General features: G+C 57.4%; 1 long non-coding RNA gene across 1 annotated transcript; it reads left to right on the plus strand.

Moving 5' to 3' along the window:
• The first annotated feature begins 3355 nt into the window (after positions 1–3355).
• On the plus strand, positions 3356–13841 carry LOC306666281. The gene is made up of 3 exons (XR_013765260.1): positions 3356–3694; positions 10484–12120; positions 12154–13841. It is a non-coding gene; the product is annotated as an uncharacterized lncRNA (long non-coding RNA).
• Positions 13842–17941: the final 4100 nt, after the last annotated feature.

Consider the following 17941-nt stretch of genomic DNA (forward strand, 5'->3'; position numbering starts at 1 on the left):
GCGTGGCCCGCAGGGATGAATCATGCCTGAACAATGGCCGAAGCCTGGGCCTAGTGGGAGCCAAAGGCCTGAAGGGGCGCCTGGCTTCATGTCTGTCAGAGGCGGAGAGCAGCAAAGGGTGGCCCTGGATCACCCCAGTTGCTGAAGACAAGGCCCAGCCAAGGAAACAGCGGATTTGCGAAGTCCGTTCCTCTCCCGGGACACAACGCCCTTCCCGGAGGCGGCGGCTGGCATGGAGTCGCCCACCAGGGTCTGCCAGTGTGGAGCATACCAGGGATGCAGATGCCGGGGCTGGCAGCGTCTGCATTTTAAGGAGGCCGCTGGGAGTTCCAACTGGGCACGCCGAGGCTGGGAGCCTCCCTGCTCCCAGGGAGCAGGTCCAGCCAGCCCTGTGGCTGACAGAGGAAATCCCAGAGGACAGGTGGGAATCTGAACTAACCAGGTCCTGCCAGCAGGAAGCAGGGGCTCCTGTGGAAACAGGCACACTGCCCGCCCTTCCTCTCGGGGTTCTGGCTGAAGGGTAGAGAGAGACGGGAGCCATGTGGAGATGCTTAACGTGCGAGGGCCTCGTGGCCCCCAAGTTGTGGACCTGGAGGCTGAACGGGACTTGGGAATCGGGTGGCACACAAATGCAGGGTTCCCAAATCTCCCACTTCCAGGACTCAGGGCTGCTTGCAAAGGTGGTGATTCTGCACAGCAGGCTGCAGGCAGACCTGCCCGGCCATCCATCCACCCATCCCGGACAGGCTGTGGGCTGGACCCGGACCCAGAAGATGCCCGAGGAGGAGGACGGACACGGATATTCATTGCCTGTTACTCACGGCAGAAGCAGGGAAAGCAGAAGGATCACTGGGGAGAACCCACGTTCCTACTGGGGAGAAGCTGCCCTCCTGGCCGAGCAACATGGCCAGCGGATGCCAGGTTCTGGGCACACGGGTGAGCTCTCTTCCGCCCTCTGCCCACAGCTGCGCCTCCTCCTCCCCTCCTGGTGGCTTTGCCTGGCCCCACTTCTAGTGACCACCCCGGAGGCATACTCACCCAGAGGTCCCAAGGCTCTGGCTGGGCTGGTCTAGCGTCTCTGCTGGAGCAAGTGAGATGGGACTTGCCCCCCCAACTGCGACCAGCCTGTAGCCCTCTGGTTGGAATGACCCAGGGCCCTGGAGTGGGGTGTTTGGCCTCCACGAGGGGATAGGTTGGGTGCAGCATGGCAGGGCTCAGCCCCAGCTGGCCAAGTCAGTCTCATCTCCTGTGTCTCAATTTCCTCATCTGGAAGAGAAGCGAAGATAGTAAGAATAGTGGTGTGTGGGCATCAAACTGAATAGTGACCACTGGGCAGTTGAGCCTGGCAAGCGCCCCACAGCTTCACACTGACCTCCCTCTGGGGTTCCTGAGATGGGTGTAGGTGGGTATGGCCCTGGAGGAACCTGTCTCAATTTCCCCACAGAGTCAGAGGCCAGAGAACCACATGGGAGCTTTGGTTCAACCTGTTTAAAATAATTGCTCTCAGCATTGAGCCTGCTTTAAGGAGTTTCCTGTTGCTGTGGCCAGCTCGTTGCTTGGGAAAGTAGAAAGCCAAGTCTTGGAAGAAGCTGGATGGCAGGGCTGAGGACCCGGCTGCTGCCTGGAGCCAATGCTGCTGCTGAAGGCAGAGGTCACTGCTGGAAGAGGGACATCCTGGTCTCCTCAGTCTCCTCAGGGTGGCTGCCAGGGCACGGTCACTAGGGGCAGTGTGAACATTGCTGGGGCCGTGATCCCATCTGACCTCACCAGGTGGTCTTCTCCTGGTCTTCATCCATCAGAGGACATGGGTACTGAGTTCGGATTGCAGAGGCTTAGAGACGCTGCTTGTGTTATCTCATCAGTTGTCTCTGTCATAAAAATAAACTCGTCCACAAACACCATGATGAATTAAATTAGTGTGGCGTTTCACAGTGCTGTTGTGAGAACAAAAATACGACGGAAGGCATGTTCCAAAGTAGTTCTGTGACAAAGCAAGAGGGCTCCTTTGCCAGATGTGTCTTCCACAGACTGCACTCCCCTCCCACAAAATAGAAGAGCCGAGAGAGGAGGAGGTGGGACCGCTTAGCTGTGCAGTAACGACATGTGTAAGGGAGTGGCCTCCATCTCCCTTGCCCTCTCTTCCTCCTGATTGCTCCGTTATTTTACTGCTTGCTTTACACCCTTTTCTTGGGCCTCTCTGGGGATGGAGCCCAGGGCCCGTGCATGCCAGGCCAGCCCCCACCACTGAGCTGCTCTCCTGCCCCATCAGGTGCCTGAGGCTGCCGCCTGCCACCTCCACGGCGGCTGCGCTGCCTGTCTTGACCTTGCTGTGTGCTTGGGGCATGCACAGGCAGCACACTTTCCCTGGCTGTCCCACCCGGGAGCCCACCTCCATTCCCACAGTAGGGTGGGTTCTGCAGTGGTGACCCACGGTCTCGTCTGAAGGTGTCTTCCCCTCACTGCTGGACAAAGTGGGCTCGACACAGTTCACGGGGTATCCGTGGCCATCCACTTGCCAGGGGCAAGCCTTTGCCTTTGCTCTCTGGGAAGCTCTTCTTTGCCTCTGGTTTTGTCTCCACAGGCCTGTGTTTCCATTTTACCCTGTCTTGCTCGGCTGTCGGTGATCATCCCCAATCTGAGGCCCCATGGCTTCTGTAACTTGGGCACAATTTCAGTCATCACCTCTTGGTCACTCCTTCTCTTCCTCTGTCTTGTGGAATGTGTCCCGTGTCCTTGTGACCTCACTCTGTCTTCCGTGTCCCTTACTCTTTCTTCCTCTCTTTCACCCTCATGCTATGGCCTTGCTGATTTTCTTAGCTCTGAATCCAGTTCACTAACTCACTTCTCTCCAGCTGGCTATTTAATGGATGCATTGAGTACTTCTAGTCGCCTTGCCTATAGTCTGTATTTCTAGACATTTGTTTGACTCTTTTTCAAACAGGATACTAGAATTTTTTTTCAGGTCCTCTGTCTCAGATTTGGGAGCATAAATTCTGGGAATTGGTCAGCTCCCCTAATAAGAGAAGGGTCTACCTGAAGGTGACAGAGGGTGAAGGAAGATCTTCTCAGGAAGAGTGTGCAGCTGTGCGTGGAGAAATAAGGATAGAAGTGGGGTGTCCTCTCCCTACTGATGGACACATTCAAGTTCCTCTGGGTCAAGGGAACAGCCCAGTGCAGTCCAGGGAATCAGCTTTCCCTTCATGGGGTAAAAGGTTAATTTGGCAGCTGGAAGACCCAGTACTATTAGGGCTTAAAGAGCAAGAGTAACAGAAGTATCTGCAGCTCAGTGGAGAGCAGGCGAGGGTTCTGGGATGCAGGTGTCTGCTCCCTGCTGACACAAGGGAACAGGGGAGCGTGTTCCAGTGGCAGGGAGCACAGGCCAGGGTGAGCGCTGGCCTCCTGCACCCTGAGGCCCTGGCTGCAGCAGCCCCTCAGCCCCTTGCCCTGGAGGAGGAGAAGGATCTGGCAGCAACCTGGGGCACCTCTTAGGAGGAATTCCTCTGCACTTACAGGCCTCCAGGAGGACAGCGAGCTCAGGATCTTCTCCTAGGCCTCCTCACTTCTGGTTTTGCTGACCCGCCAGCCCTGACTGACTCAAGAGAGAAATGGAAAGAAGGTAAAAGAGAAAGGAGAAGAAGGGAAGAGGAAGGAACGCATAAGTCCTGTTTATCTTCACTTGACTTTGTTATTGAAAGTGAGTAGATTGTTAGGGCAGATTTCATGGGAACTATAATTCTCAAGTTTCTGTATATTCCACAGTCATTTCTGCTGCTTTGATGTGTATATGATATTCAGGCAAGAAATGCAATTTTAGGCCACATGCGTCTCAATTCCCTTGTACTTTTGGGCAGCTGTTAGCTGAGGGCAAGTTTGAGCCGGTTCGCTCTGCCCACCACAAGACGGGTCAGCCTCTGTGCCTCGCTGATCCCGCCTCTTCCCTCCCTCCAGGCTGGCTGCCTCCTCCTCCTCCTCTTCTCCTCCTCCTCCTTCACCTCCTCCCCCTCCTCCACCTCTTCTCTTCCTGTTCCTCCTCCTCCTCCTCCACCTCCTCCACTTCCTCCTCCTTCTCTTCTTCCTCCTCTCCCCCTCTCCCTCCTCCTCCTCCTCTTCCTCTTCTGCCTCCTCCTCCCCCTCCTCCACCTCTTCTCTTCCTGTTCCTCCTCCTCTTCCCCCTCTCCCTCCACCTCCTCCTTCACCTCCTCCACCTCCTCCACCTCCTCCTCCACCTCCTCCACCTCCTCCTCCTCCTCCATCTCCTCCTTCACCTCCTCCACCTCCTCCTCCACCTCCTCCACCTCCTCCTCCTCCTCCATCTCCTCTGCCTCCTCCTCCACCTCCTCCACTTCCTCCTCCTTCTCTTCTTCCTCCTCTTCCCCCTCTTTTTCCTCCTCCTCTTCCCCCTCTCCCTCCTCCTCCTCCTCTTCCTCTTCTGCCTCCTCCTCCCCCTCCTCCACCTCTTCTCTTCCTGTTCCTCCTCCTCCTCCTCCTCCTCCTCTTCTCCACCTCCTCTCCTCCTCCCCTTTCTCCTTCTCCCTCTGCTGCCTCTGTCTCTGCCCCTTTTTCCCCCCTTCCTCTCTCTTTTCTCATTAAGAACGTTTGTATGTCCCTTCCGGGTGTTCTCATTATTCATGGCTGAATGGGAAAGTTCTGTTCTGGCCCGTTTCCCCCTGATTATTGCTAGATTCTCCACGAAGACTTCTATTTCCTAGGATCACATACACACTGTCCTTTTAAACCGTGGCCTGCATGCTGAGCATTCACAACTCCTCGGCTGGGTTTGGAGGTGGCTTTTGGGGATCTGCTGCAGCAGGCCAGGCATGGTGGTTCAGTGGTTCAGGAGCTGAGGAGCTTCGCCAAGAGGCTGTCTGTTATACCTTTGATCCTCTGACATGGAGGCCTGCACGGGGGACTTCTTGGGTGTAAAGCCCCCTTCTTAGTGGAAGCCTGTTCTCTGAGGCCCCTGGCATCTTCGTTTGCTGAGTTCACGTTTAGTGCTTCTACTCAGTTCATGTTTAGTGCTTCTACTCAGTTCACAGAGGTCAGCTTCTACAAATTGTCACTCAGGTAGTTCATCCCCCTGCCCTGGGGTCAGGGCAGTGAATATGTCAAGATTGTTGACTTAAGGTAGACAGTTGGGTGACCTGGACATTTCCAAAGGCAGACTGCAGCTGGGAAAATAAGCTGAGATGGTAAGTTGTGCAAACAGGGTCTTTTCCTTCTTTCTAGTTTTTACATGTGGGATAACTCAGTATTTGTTTTCTTATAAAGACAAGAACACGAATTAGTCCTAGGAGATGATTTCAGGCCACGTGTGCAGTGTGCATTCTAAACCTGGGCTTCTGCCCTTGGCGAGGTTGGAGGAGCTGACTGAAGGAGGGAGGAAGCTCCCGTCCGAGGCTTCCCTAAGCCCAGGGCTGGGCTCAGTGCTCGCAGCAGCCCGTCCACACGTCCGCAGCACATCCTGACACTGCCATGGAGTCTTCCAGAACATTCCTTGATGGAGCAGGCAGATCCTCTTGCAGATGGCTGCTGCAGAGCGGTCGCTGGAAGGAAGCAAGGAGCTGCTGGCAGCAACTCTGGCTCGGTGGGCGCTGGTGAGCCTCTTCTACCTGGGCAGGCCAACTGGGCAGAGCAAGCAGGGATGCAGTGCCCTGGGAGCATCTCTGCTGAGCAGCTGCCAAAAGAGTTCACGTAAACTTGGAGCAAAGAGGCATCTCCAAAAATATAGGGGGTGATGTCCTAGTTAAAGCCTCCCATTTGCCGAGACACCTGATGAGTGGCCAAGTGGTCAATGAAAGCCAGATTTGCAGAGAATGCCCCATGGATGGCTGCGGTGGCAAGTCCACAGCAAACCCCAGGCCGTGGCGACACCGTGGGATTCTGCCCTTGCCTCCACTTCTGGGGAGAAACTCTCCCTGCCTGAGCCTGGCCTGCGGGGTCAGGAGGAACTGCATACGTGAGCACATGTAACTGGGACGTTCTGGGGCAAGAGCTCCCATCCTTCCTTGGGGCCTGTTGGAAGTGTGGCCAGGCGAACCTTGGCTTCATTTCTGTGCCCAGGGCTCTGGCTTGGGCACAGTAGCTGTCCCAATGAAGCAGAGTGGAAGCCCTGATGTCCAGATGTGGCCTCTTTATCTGCCAATCTCCACGCACTGGGGTCTCCAGGCCACCTCTATTAGGGGAGGAGCTGCAGGCTGACCTGGTCCAGGTGAGAATGGCAGACCTCTGAGGCCTCCAGAGCACCCCCAGGGCTGGAGGCCATGCCCCAAGAAGTGAGGGCTTCCTGGGCTGTTGGGCCAACCCCAAAGTTCTGGGCAGTCCTCTCCATAATTCTGGGTCTGGTTGCTCATGCAGCAAATTGACCAGGGACAAGGCAGTCAGGCAGCTGCACAGCACAGGAAAGAGGAAGCAGTCTAACTTCCTGTGATACACCACCTGTCTTTCGTCCTTCCTCCCAATAGCTATGTGACAAATACCTTCCAGCACAAGATATGGGGGTGTCAGAGAGAAGGTGCCGCCAGGATCAGACTCCTCCGCCTGAGCGGCCCAGCCTCCTCGGCCCTGCGGTCTCTGCTGCTCCCCGTGATGCATCACCTGCAGATTACCTCATACGGGGACCCGAAGCCTCTTGCTTGTGTGCAGGCTCCTTCCTCGTGGGTGCGGCATGACTGGGAAAGCACACCTGCCAGGCCCTGAACACCCCACAGCCACAGCCGCACCTGGAGGGCAGTGAGGGGTGCCCAGCCTTTCCCACAGGTGAGCGCCATGCCCGGCCCTGGGCCCTGCCTCCTGCTCTGTGGAGTGGGGAATGCTGCAGTGTGGCCAGTCCTGTGGCTGGTACCTCCCGCCAGCTGCTTGCCTGACAGTGTCACGTCTCTCACAAGGTCCCCCTGTTGCCATTGTCAAGGGGCAGGAGGACCAGCGTAGGCCATTGCAGTCCCTTTCATGAGTGGGCACAGCTGGGCCCGGCCACTCAGAGTTCCTCCAACTGAGGAGACAATCTGCCTGGCCGCTGCAGAGGAGGGGACGCAGGCTCATGAGCGTTGGCTCTGTGAGAACGTGGGGCCCCCGAGAGCTGTGCTCAGGGTCGTGGGTCGTCTGTGTCTCTGGAAATGCACAAACCTTGAGCACAGTTTCCTGGGGCCTCTGGGCGCAGCCGGCAGTGTGAGTGGCTGGCAGGGGTGGGTGGGAGCGTGGGAGGGGCTGCCCCGGGATCCTGGCCTGGGAGGACAGCTGGCTCTCCACCCTCCAGCTCTTGGGGTGCTGGGAGCCCTTCCTGGTACCCTGTCCGCTGCTCGCCCTGCCTCCTCTCCCCACTGTCTGTGCTCTCCTCCCAGCAGTGGCTTAGGAGCCGGCCTGGAGTTAGCCTTTGCTGGAGCAAGGCGGTCTCGCAGAGCACCACGCTGGGCCCCGGAGACAAGGCTTCGCCCGCTGACACCGCCAGGTGAACAGTGACCCACCTGAGCCCGTGGTCCAGCCAATCCTGCAGCACATTGGCACTTCTCTCACTCCAGGGAGGAGAATCCACTTCACGATCAAAAATCCCTGTCTCACACCACTAACAAACAAAAACAAAAACCGAAAAGAAAGCAGTGATTTCAACGAACGAGAGGCCATGGCCTCCCTCCTCTCTCGCCCTGGGGAAGAGACAAGCCCGCTGCTCCTCCAGCTCCCATGTGTGCACAGACACCACACACACACACACACACACACACACACACACACGCACGCACGCACGCACGCACGCGCACAGGAGAGAAAGCAGAGAGCAGAACCCTGCCGGGGTCCTTTGCTGACCTGGAGGCCAGGGTGGTGGCGTGGGTGTTCACGAGTGCATCTGTGCTGGCCAAACCCAGCACGGGCTGTTGAGGACCAGCTGTCTCAGGCCTGGCTCTGTGTCGGGAAGGCAGGTTCTTCCCTGCAGGCAGGAGGTGAGGAACGGACAGAGACGGGCAGACCACCTCGCACACTCTGGAGCAGGGCCCAGAGCAGGGTTCCCTGGACGGCAGTTAACCCTGTGTCCAGGAGCCCCACGCCAGGGCTCAGTGTGAGAGCCGAGCGTGAGGGTCTGTGCTCATCAGGAAGGTGGTGCAGCTGCTGAAGAGCTAGACACCCAGCCCTCCTGCCACCGGCCCAGGCAGGAGGAGGAAAGGAAGACGCCCAAAGCAGAGCCCAGGTTCACCAGGGCACAAGAGCCAGTTTAAGACAGAACGCAAGGCCTTGGAAGTGAAATAGTAGGAGGCAATCCTGAAGCCAACTGTCTCGAAGCCACCAGCGCAGGGTCCTGGGCAGGGCAGTGCCCACCCTTCCTGGGAGACACTTCCAGCGGAGCCCAAGAGCAGCCTGACAGCTGGGAGAAGGGCAGGAAGCATTCCCGCTGCAGGTGGACCCCATGGCTTCTGGGCTTCTTTGAGGTGGGACAGAGGGAAGCAGGTACAGGCCTACAGGGTGGGACACAGGGTGGGCGGGGAGGGGCTGATCCAGGCTGTGCGTGGCCCGCCCACCGGGCTGGCTGGAAGTGCTGCTTCTCCTTCTGAGATGGGCAAATGACCTCCCCTGGGGTAGTTCCATTTCCAGGTGGAGTCGGCCTGCCCAGCACTGCTGAGCACTTGGGTACACACTCCAGCGCCCAGAGGAGACTCGGGTACGTCCAACGCTGGGGGCTACCTCCACTCGGCAGCCGGGGACGGCCAGGAGGGTGGACCGGAGACTCCAGTCTGGGTGTGTAGCTAGGACTGGACTGAATGCACAGTCAGGGAGTGGTGGCCGCTTTTCATCTGCCTTGGGAACTGGTTTCTCCCACCTTAGAATCTGCCTGCTGTGGGACTCAGGGTGGTGAAGGAGCAAAAGGAACCGACACTAAGCTGCACAGCCCCCATGCCACGCGGGCTTCAGGCAGGCAGACCCTCTGCCCTGGTTTCCTCCATATTTAGCTTGGGACCGTGTCCCTTCTCCACTCAGTAAGTGTCCCAAGGAATTTCTAACTATCAATCACAAATTCTTCAAACTGCCTACAAAGACTGGCCACAAATTCTCCCTTTCTGAATCGAGTAAGTTCAAATGTGTAAACACCCTCCGGCAATGACCAACAAGGACCTTATGCTCTTTGTTTCTGGGGGAAGCTTCTGGTAGGACTGCTTTAGTCTGATACAGGCCATACTGGGAAGCCGCCTGCCAAATATGGCCCATCCCACAAGCTGGCACCCTGAGTTCAGTTGACACCAGGCTTTGCCACAGAAAATTGTTTTGCAGGGGCTGGACTCAGGGCTGAGGCTAGGGACCTCTCCCTGTGGGGCTGCACATGGCTGGTGGAGCCGCGGGAGCCCCTTCTGTACCCGGCCCCGCCCGGCCCAGGATGGAGAGGAGCGTTTGCCCGGAGGTGTAGGCAGTGTTGTGCACTGAAGAAACATTCAGGGCAAAGTTGTCCCAGACGGAAAACCCACATGCAAGCCTCCAGTGGACCTTGACCTCCCAAGAAAACAAGAAACAAAGCTCTCTTGTTCTGGAGCCGAGGCAGTGGCCCTGCCATCGGCCAGTGTGAGCTCCTGCTGACTGTGCAAACCATCGCCAGGCTTAGATTCCAGCCGAGGGAAGAAGGAATCCTTCCCAGTGGGTGCCTGGAGAGTGGAAGGGACACACAGAGGGCAGGGTTGCCTGCTTAGCCCCAGAGCCAGCCCCACCCTGGGCCACTCCCCGGACAGAGCCTTCCAGGGTGCCAAGTTCATAATCCACGGTAAGTTCCCTTCCGAAGGATCGCAGAGCATTTCGTTGATCAAGCCCACACTTCCTGGGTAGCTAATATAATAAAGTCATTAAGAACTTTGTTCCAAGTAACTTCGAGGTCCTGGACGATTCCTCCTGAATCAGCTCCTGAACTAGAAGACACCACCACCCCTCTTCAGGGGGATGTGTGGACGGTTTCATCACCCAGAGGCGACATAAAGGCTGCAGAGGCCGAGAGCGAGTGTGTCACTCGCCCATGAGGCTGGCTGGGCAGCAGACGTCGGAACGCTGATTTCTTTGTCAAGGGCCACCAGCTTTAGCTGATGACAAGTACCGAGAGTTTCTCCCGAGCGCCCTGTGGCACAGGTGGGCACCTCTGGGAATGTCCGTGGGGCTGGATGGGAGTGGCCCAGCTTGCAGTGTTTGTGCTGCGCGCTGCCGCCCAGGGCTCACGGGGGTCACAGAGAGTCCAGTGCTGCCAAGTGACTGTCAGGAAGGACTATGCTGGCATTGCCCCTTCTTGGCCCAGCTGAGGCCAAGCAGAGAACAAGCCTGGACTGATCCATGGCCCGTTCTGCTGTTGGATCAGAGTCCCGAAGCACAGGTGCTTGAACAGCGGCCTCTGGCCTTTCTGGTTTCCGTGAGACCTGAGCCACTGTCTTCTGCCTGTAGGAAACCTAGAGATCTCCCAAGTGTTCCTGGGGATTTGTTTGTTTGGGGTGGGGATGGGCAGGGGCAAAGGCTGCTCATGTGCTTCCAGGTGCTTCCTGCTTCAGATTCCAGCATCATGGGCTTCCGGATCCCGCTCCGCCTGGATTGTCTCCACCCCTGCCCTCGACTCAGGGTCCCAAGTGGAAGTTGCCCTGCTTCCTCCTCCAGAGCAACTTGCACAAAAGCACACCAGCCCCCAACAGAGGCTCTAGAGAAGGTGGGAATCCTGCAAACCAGTGAGACCGTCTCAGCTAACCATGGTGGACAGTGACCCTCTGACGCTGCTTCCTTAAGCCCCAGCATTGCGATTTGCCACAAGATCACCTGGCCTTCCTTCCTGGGCTGGCTGCACCCCTCTCCACACCTTCTCCCCCTCCCTTGTCTCAGGGGCCCTTCCTTTTTCCTGGGTCCCTGGCCTTGGGGAGAGAGTCTGTACTCGGAGGCCTGCGGACAGGGTCACAGAGGGTTGAAGCTCCCCCATTTTTCCCTTGCCGGGTGAAACGTGGGTTCTTTTAGAACATTAGCCCAACTGTCCCTCGGTTTTGACGTAGCTTACCATTTCATGTTAGCGTTGCCCATTACCTCTGACTTCTGGAGATGGCCACGTCTCTGGAACAAAGACTGCAGGACTTGTCGCCTCCCCTTGCTGCAGCCCACCTGGAGCAGAGTGGTCATGGGACCCTGCAGGGCTGGGGGTCCATACGGCAGGCTAACCATCCTGCCAGAGCCCATTTAACATCTGCAGTGCTGGTTCTGGCGTTTAGACATCTGTGTCCGTGCTGGACAGAACAGGGAAAAGCAGCTCCTGACCCTTGTCTTCCTCACTCTGTCTGTCAGAGGAGAGGAAGATGGGGCCCGAACCCTCAGCTGCGTCACCAGCTCCACTGTCCTGATGAAGAAGAACTGGGCCAACTCAAGTCCACCACGCATCCCCGGGGGTGCTCTGTGCTCTCCCTACAGAGGGGAATGTGTTTAGGTCACCAGGAACCCAGCAGTTTGCATATCTGAGGACCCACCCGGCTACACTGAGGGCTTCGTGAACAGAACCTCAGGGCCTGGCAGGTACTGAACTGAGTGAGGGCAGGGAAACCGGCCTGGGACTGACCCAGGGCTCAGCCTGGACTCTGGGTGAAGTCTTCACAGAGTCTCTCCTCTCCTGGCTTCATGAAGGTGACAGAACTCCGCTGAGGCGGGCGGTGGGTAGCTTCTGAATGCTCTGCTGATCTGTGGACCAAGACCACAGACCCTCCTGTCCTGAACAGTCACTCCTCTGAGCTTCTTACAGGAGGGTAAAGACTGTGGTGGAGGCTTGATTTGTAGAGACCCACCTTGCAGCCTCACTGGGGATATGCTTCATGGCTAATTCCAATATATTGCTTCTCAAAGGTCCAGGCTTCCTGCCACTGTGTCTGCCATCTGCCCTCCCAGAGGGACCTTCCTGCTTTGTTTCAAAACACATCCAATCATTTGTCCATAGTGACTTGCAGCATCTGCATTCATGGGCAGCGCTAAAATATGAGATTCCTCCTCCAGATGGAAGGTCAGCAGAGGGATTTCAGGGCACCACACTCAGTAAGAAAATTCCTCATGCCTCGTGACCTTTCAGCATTCTTTTCAGCTCAGAATTCTAGGATGCCAGCTTGATATTCTACCAAAATTCTATTTTCCCACTGGTATGCATCCCAGGCACCCTTGGGGTGAAAGTTTGAAATCCTTCAGGAGAACTGACCCAGGACCCACTTGGCCACAGGAAGGTGAGAGTCCAGAATTGCATGTGGGATGCTGGGCAGAGGGCATCACAGGGCGGTCGAAGCTGTATGGGGCTGGGTCTGAGGGAGGCTAAGCGAGGATCTGGGAAGAACTTGAACAAGCAGCTTGTTCTGAGGCGATTGATTCATATGCTAAGAAGCACAGACCTCGGCTTTAGTTGGTGTGCAGGGAAGTGCAGCAGCTGCCTGGGGCCGCGCTGTGGGGTGCTGAGCATGAATAGCAGCTTAGCGTGACCCCGCAGGGAGGCTGCAGTGCAGACCTTGGGAGCTGCAGGGAGCAAGCAGCTGGGACTGAGGTGACACTGGTGACGGCCTGAGCTGTAGACCCCAGGCCCCAGGGCTGGGTCCCCATCCAGCCTGCCACCTGGATGCACCTCAGTGTTTCTCTCTGTGCCCTGGACACGAAGTCCTGTCCCCCACCCTCACTGGGCACAGGGCACCGGTCTCAGCATCTGCACCCAGTGTCAGTACATTGTGGCCTCTTGCTGGGGACAGTTGTGGAGAGACCTCCTGATGGGATCTGAGAAGGTGGCCCTGCTGGCGGTGGGGGGACATTCCCAGGCCCCCCTGGCTCTCCAGGCCTTGCAGCTTCTCCTCAGCCCTGCTCGCTGTGTCCTACCTGCAGGAGGGAGCCTCGAAGACCCTAGAACGCTCTGGATAAATTTGCAGCTTTTCTTCTGGAGCTGCCAAAAGAAGGAAAGCAATGGCCCCTTACCAGGGCTGCTTCCCAGGCAAGCCCAGCTTGGGGACCGGCCAAGTCCAGTCAAATTAATTCATTGTCTCTTCCTAGCTGGAGTGTGAACTGTCCATGTGTGCAGCCGGGCTCCTGGCCAAGAGACCCACGGGAGAGGTCTGGACAGGGAGCTCTGCTTTGTGTGCTCACATGAGTCAGGTTGTAGCGACTGATGTCTGGAAACAGGTCACACAGTGTGGGTCTCACAGCAATAGTGAGGGCTTTCTACTTGGTGTGGGATTTTCTCTTAATGTTTGCTTTAAGGAAAAGTCTGCTGAATTCCATAGTGCCAAAGACGTTTGATAGGGCTTCAGTTAAGGAAGTAAGAAAGCTATCCAGACTCCAAGGATTGTAAGCAGCAGGCCCAGGGGCCCCAGGCAGGTGCGACACCATCTCCTTCCGCTCCCGGGAAGGGCTGGCTGAAGGATCTGGCCACAGTGTGGTTTTGAGCATTACGTGGTTTAACATCTAAATACTGTTTTTAACTGTGAGCTTTCATGAGGGGGTCCTGTCCTCATTTCCTACTCAGGTGAGGCTAGGCCTTGGCTAGCCCCAGCTGTCCCCATCTGCTCCTAGGCAATAGATTCTTACACGCAGAATTGCTGCCTGTATGTAAAAGATCCAGACTGCAGTGACCCAGGCCCCTGTTGATGGAGGTGGAAGGAACCGCGCAGAACACTCATCGCGGGGCTGCTCCTGGAGGCCTGGGCGCCTCTGCATGCATGCGATGAGGACGCAGATGCAGGTGGGGCCTCGGGCCTGCAGGCGGGCACGTGCCCAGCTCTGGCAGGACCACACTGCCATCCCTGTGGTGGACTCAGCTGCAGCGGTCTGTCTGGCAGAGCAGACACTCGAGTGACAGTCACTGGGCCGGGGTCCAGCCTTTGGGCTTCCGCCTTAGTGAGTCTGCTGGTGCTTTGTCTCCTTGGCTGTTCCAACAGCTGGTGTGGGAGCCCACCAGCCACGGGTGGACGGCACAATGAACCACAGGGCGGGAGGGCATGCTTGGCAGCTGGGGTTCCTGGGCAGGGGCAGGAGAGCGCACCAGGAGATAAAAAGCTCCTTGCCTTTGTTCCACATCCTCCTGGCCTGTCCATCAGGGGAGGAACCTGAGGGCCTCCCTAGGCTTGGAGAGGTGAGGCAGAGGCCTTTGTCTAGGGTCACATTGCCCAGAACCCTGCTTTAAGCAACTGTCTACACATGGCTGGTGCCAAGTTGGTGGTGAGTCATTGTCAAGCCGCCACGGGGGACTCCTTCCGCCAAGTGCATGAACCAAGGGATCTTTAGAAGAGTCCTACAATGTCTCCCAGCTAATACAACCCACCGTTCTCACACGCCTCCCCCTCTGTGTACTCTACAGTCTTCTCTTGGCAGTGGTCAGGAGCAGTTCAGGCCGCCCCTCCTGCTGCGTCCTGAGCTGCTCGCTCAGCCACTTGTCTCTGGGGTCAAGCAGGAGGAGTGTGAGGCTCCATCCGCGCGCCTGCAGTCTGGACAGCGGCAACTGGCTGTGACCCTCAGGAATGTGGACGTGATGGACACGGACAGGGATCCATCCATGGGGCTCATGCCTAGGGCATCTCTGTGCCTTGGGTGGCAATGTCCTCCTGTCCTTGGGGAGGGAGACCAGTCCCAGGAACTGTGCAACTTGTCCCCCAAGGGCAGTCTGGGGGCCCCGGTCATCACACCAGCTCAGGTGGGAGCAGGCTCGACTTCCACGGCTCCTGAGGTCACCCAGGGTTCTGTCACCTCCCAACTCCCATGTACACAGGGTTGCTCATGGGGTGCGGAGAGGCTGACATGACCTCCTTCACGGATGACCCCCACAGTGCCGTGTGGCCAAGTTGAGAACCCCATGCCAGCAGGACGTCACTCGTGAAACCTCTTGTGGTCCCTCCCCAGGCTGTGACTCATTTCAAAAGTGCCATTAGCTGAAAGATGGACCCTGACTCAATAATGGCTTTTCAGGGGGAAAACTCAGTACCCTGTGAGTACAGTGAAACCCAGTACCCTGTGAAACAGTGCCTGTGAGAGGCACCATTCCTCAGAAACATCAAGGCAGGACAAGGAAATTCGAAGAATCAAGAAAACATGGGATCTGCATAAAGATCAAGAATACACACTTTTCAACTTGAGGCCTATCCAGGAGGCAGAGTTAACTCTTGAATGAGGAATCGAGGTCAGACGGGAACCATGGACTGTCACCAGCCAGTCAGGAGCCGTGCACGTCTGTGTCCTCTGTATAAAATGTCACACTTGCCCATGCACACTCGCACATACCCCTTAATCCTCCCGCCACCCATGTAGGAAGGCATAGACGGGCTTGGAGAAGCCCCCAACGTGCCGAAGATGGCCCAGGGGCTTTACTCTCCACAGCCTGCCGGGGCTGCTGAGGAAAGGCTGCTGGAACGGCAAGCTCTCCCCCTGCGGTGGGTCTGCGGCTCCGACCTTCTGCAGGCCTCCAGCAGCATCCACAGGCGATGCAGGACCCTGGCACCCCTTCCGAGCAGTGACCCCAGGCTGTGGAACCTTCATGCAGGCCTCCCCCAGGAAACTGCCCTGAGGCCACTGTGCTCGTGTGACCCCTGCCCACGGCCTCCCCAGTGCCCAGCCAGACCAGGTTTAGACCTCACGGTGCGTCACTGTGTCCGCATGGAGCTCAGGGGCTGGCCAGGCAGCTGAGCATTCTGACCACCTCTTGGAAGACAGGGGAGGGCATTCCGATTTTCGGCTGGGAGGAAAAGGAGCAGAGGCAGGTGGGAGACCTCAGATGGTGCCAGAGCACCAGCATTATCGTAGGAGAAGAACGGGGCGTCTGGGAGGCCCCGAGGCAGAGTCAAGCGCAGTGATGGGGACCAGGGCAGGCCCATTTCCCAGGATGACCTCAGCTCCAGGGGTTTCCTTGGAGCAAAAGAGAATGAGCCTCGTGTCCTGTGACCACGTGCAGGTCTTCTGGGCCGACGGTTGAGTGTAGGTTGAGGTGTGACACACCAACTGGACTCTGCCTCTGGGCACAGCACTGGGCCGCCTCCTGCACACAGGTGACCTGGGCCAGGCCACAGACAGCTGGTGGCAACCTGCAGAGCAAGGGAAGCCCAGGACTGGCTCAAGGTCCATCATGGCCACTGCCTGGCCTGGTCTTTCTTCTGCAGTGGAGGCTGAACGAAGCCTTAAGGAGGGCTGCTGGGAGCGACAGCAGAGACGGCCCATGTCCAGGAGGAGCCTGCCCTCTGCTGCCTGTCAGTGCCCCCGCTCCTCCCGCTTGTCATCGCCCAGCACAGCGCTTTCTGGAAACACAACACACCGCTTTTCAAAGTGTGGACAGGGAGAATGCCCTCCTCCTCTGGGCCTGCGCCCTGTGGTGAGGGGTCCAGGTGGCAGGGCGGGCTCCCAGTGCCTGGTCAGTCCTGGGCCCCGCTGCTCATCCTCACGCCCCTGGTTCCTGCATCGTCCCTGGGGAGCCGAGAGCACCCTTTCCATGCTTCCAGCTACAGTCACGTGAGGTCTGCCTTTGTCCCCACAGGTGCTGTCCCCTGAGCATCCCAGGTCAGTGCCCAGGACTCAGGGGTGGAGCTTTCACCCTCTGCCATTCTGTGCACCCTGCAGACACCTGAACCGTGCTGCTGAATGGCTGGCGGGTCAGTTCGGGATTCCTTCGCTCAGCTGTTTCCCCAGCCCAGCTTGTCAGAGGAAGGAAGGGATGAGGAGTGAGAAGGGGCTGTCGGGAGGAATAAACAGAACAGCAACACTCAGGGAAAGGCTGTGCGTGCGGAAGGGACAGGGCGCTGTCCTTTGCTGGGCTCACTGCCTTCTGGTCATCTGCTCTGAAGGATAGAACTGGGTTGACCTAGAAATGCAGTGGAAGATAAATGTGATCGAGTGCTGCCTGGAGCGTGGTTCTGGGAACAGGGCGGAAGTGCACGGCCTTGGACGAAACCCAGGAGGGCAGAGAAGTGGTCTGGGCTCCACCAACAGCGTGGCTGCGACAAACAAGTGTGTTCAAAATAACCCTCCTCAAGGCAGAAGCCAGAGCATGTTCTGCTATAGCGACACGTGGTAGTGGCCACAGGGGCACCAGCAGACGTCCAGGTGTTAATTGAGTCCTTGTGTGCAAAGCTCAGGCTGCCTGGCTTCCCAGCTCAGAGCACAGGGTTTGGCGTAGAGCATCAGAGACACAGCAAGGGAACTGAGTGTCATTTGCATCTTCCTGTCTCTCTCTCCAAACTGCACGTGTTTATGGGATGCACAGGACATTCCGTGCGTGTATGCATTCTGCAGTGTTTGAATCAGGGTACCTTTATCTCTCCTCGAACATTCATGCTTGCTCTATGGCGACAGCATCCAGCCCTTTGAGGCGTGTGGTACGCTATGGCTTCCTGTGTCCCCCTCCTGCCCCTGTGCAGTCCCGCAGCATCTCACTGACTGGAGGAATCCGGCCGTGGAGGCAGGACACGCCTGCATGTACAGGACGCAGAACAAGAGTTCTCTCTGAGACGCTCCAGAGGTAGATTTAGGACAACTGGAGGGAGGAAGGGCTTGTCCACCCAGCTGGACAGGTGCAGTGGGGACGGAGTGGGGGCACTTCACTGTGATACAGTACAGGCACCCTGAAGTTCGCCACCCTGATTTTAAGGGACCCGTTCCTCGGCATTGAGCTCATGCCTTATGCAGCATCCCACTGGCCATTCAGAATGCTGCTGTCTCCCAAATGGAAGCTGTGCACAGGGAATGCCGACCCCTGCCCTGCCTGCCCCACCCCGGCCCTGACTCTGGGGTTTGGGGGAGTGCGGCCGCATTCCTGTCCACAGTCACAGGCTTAGTTTGCTCCCTTGACATCCTCAGGCTTTGGCTGTGTCCCCTCCTTCAGGCTGGGCCATACACTGCTCTGTGGGCAGGATGAGGGTGGCATTTGGACACCCAAGTCCCACTTGAGAACTTGAAAAATGTGAGTCTGGCCATTTCTGCTTATTACCTCGACCATCTCCTGTGGTCCTGCCTGGGCCCAGAG

This window comes from Sciurus vulgaris, assembly GCF_902686455.1.
Source record: "Sciurus vulgaris genome assembly, chromosome: 7".
In the NCBI taxonomy this organism is placed as follows: domain Eukaryota; kingdom Metazoa; phylum Chordata; class Mammalia; order Rodentia; family Sciuridae; genus Sciurus; species Sciurus vulgaris.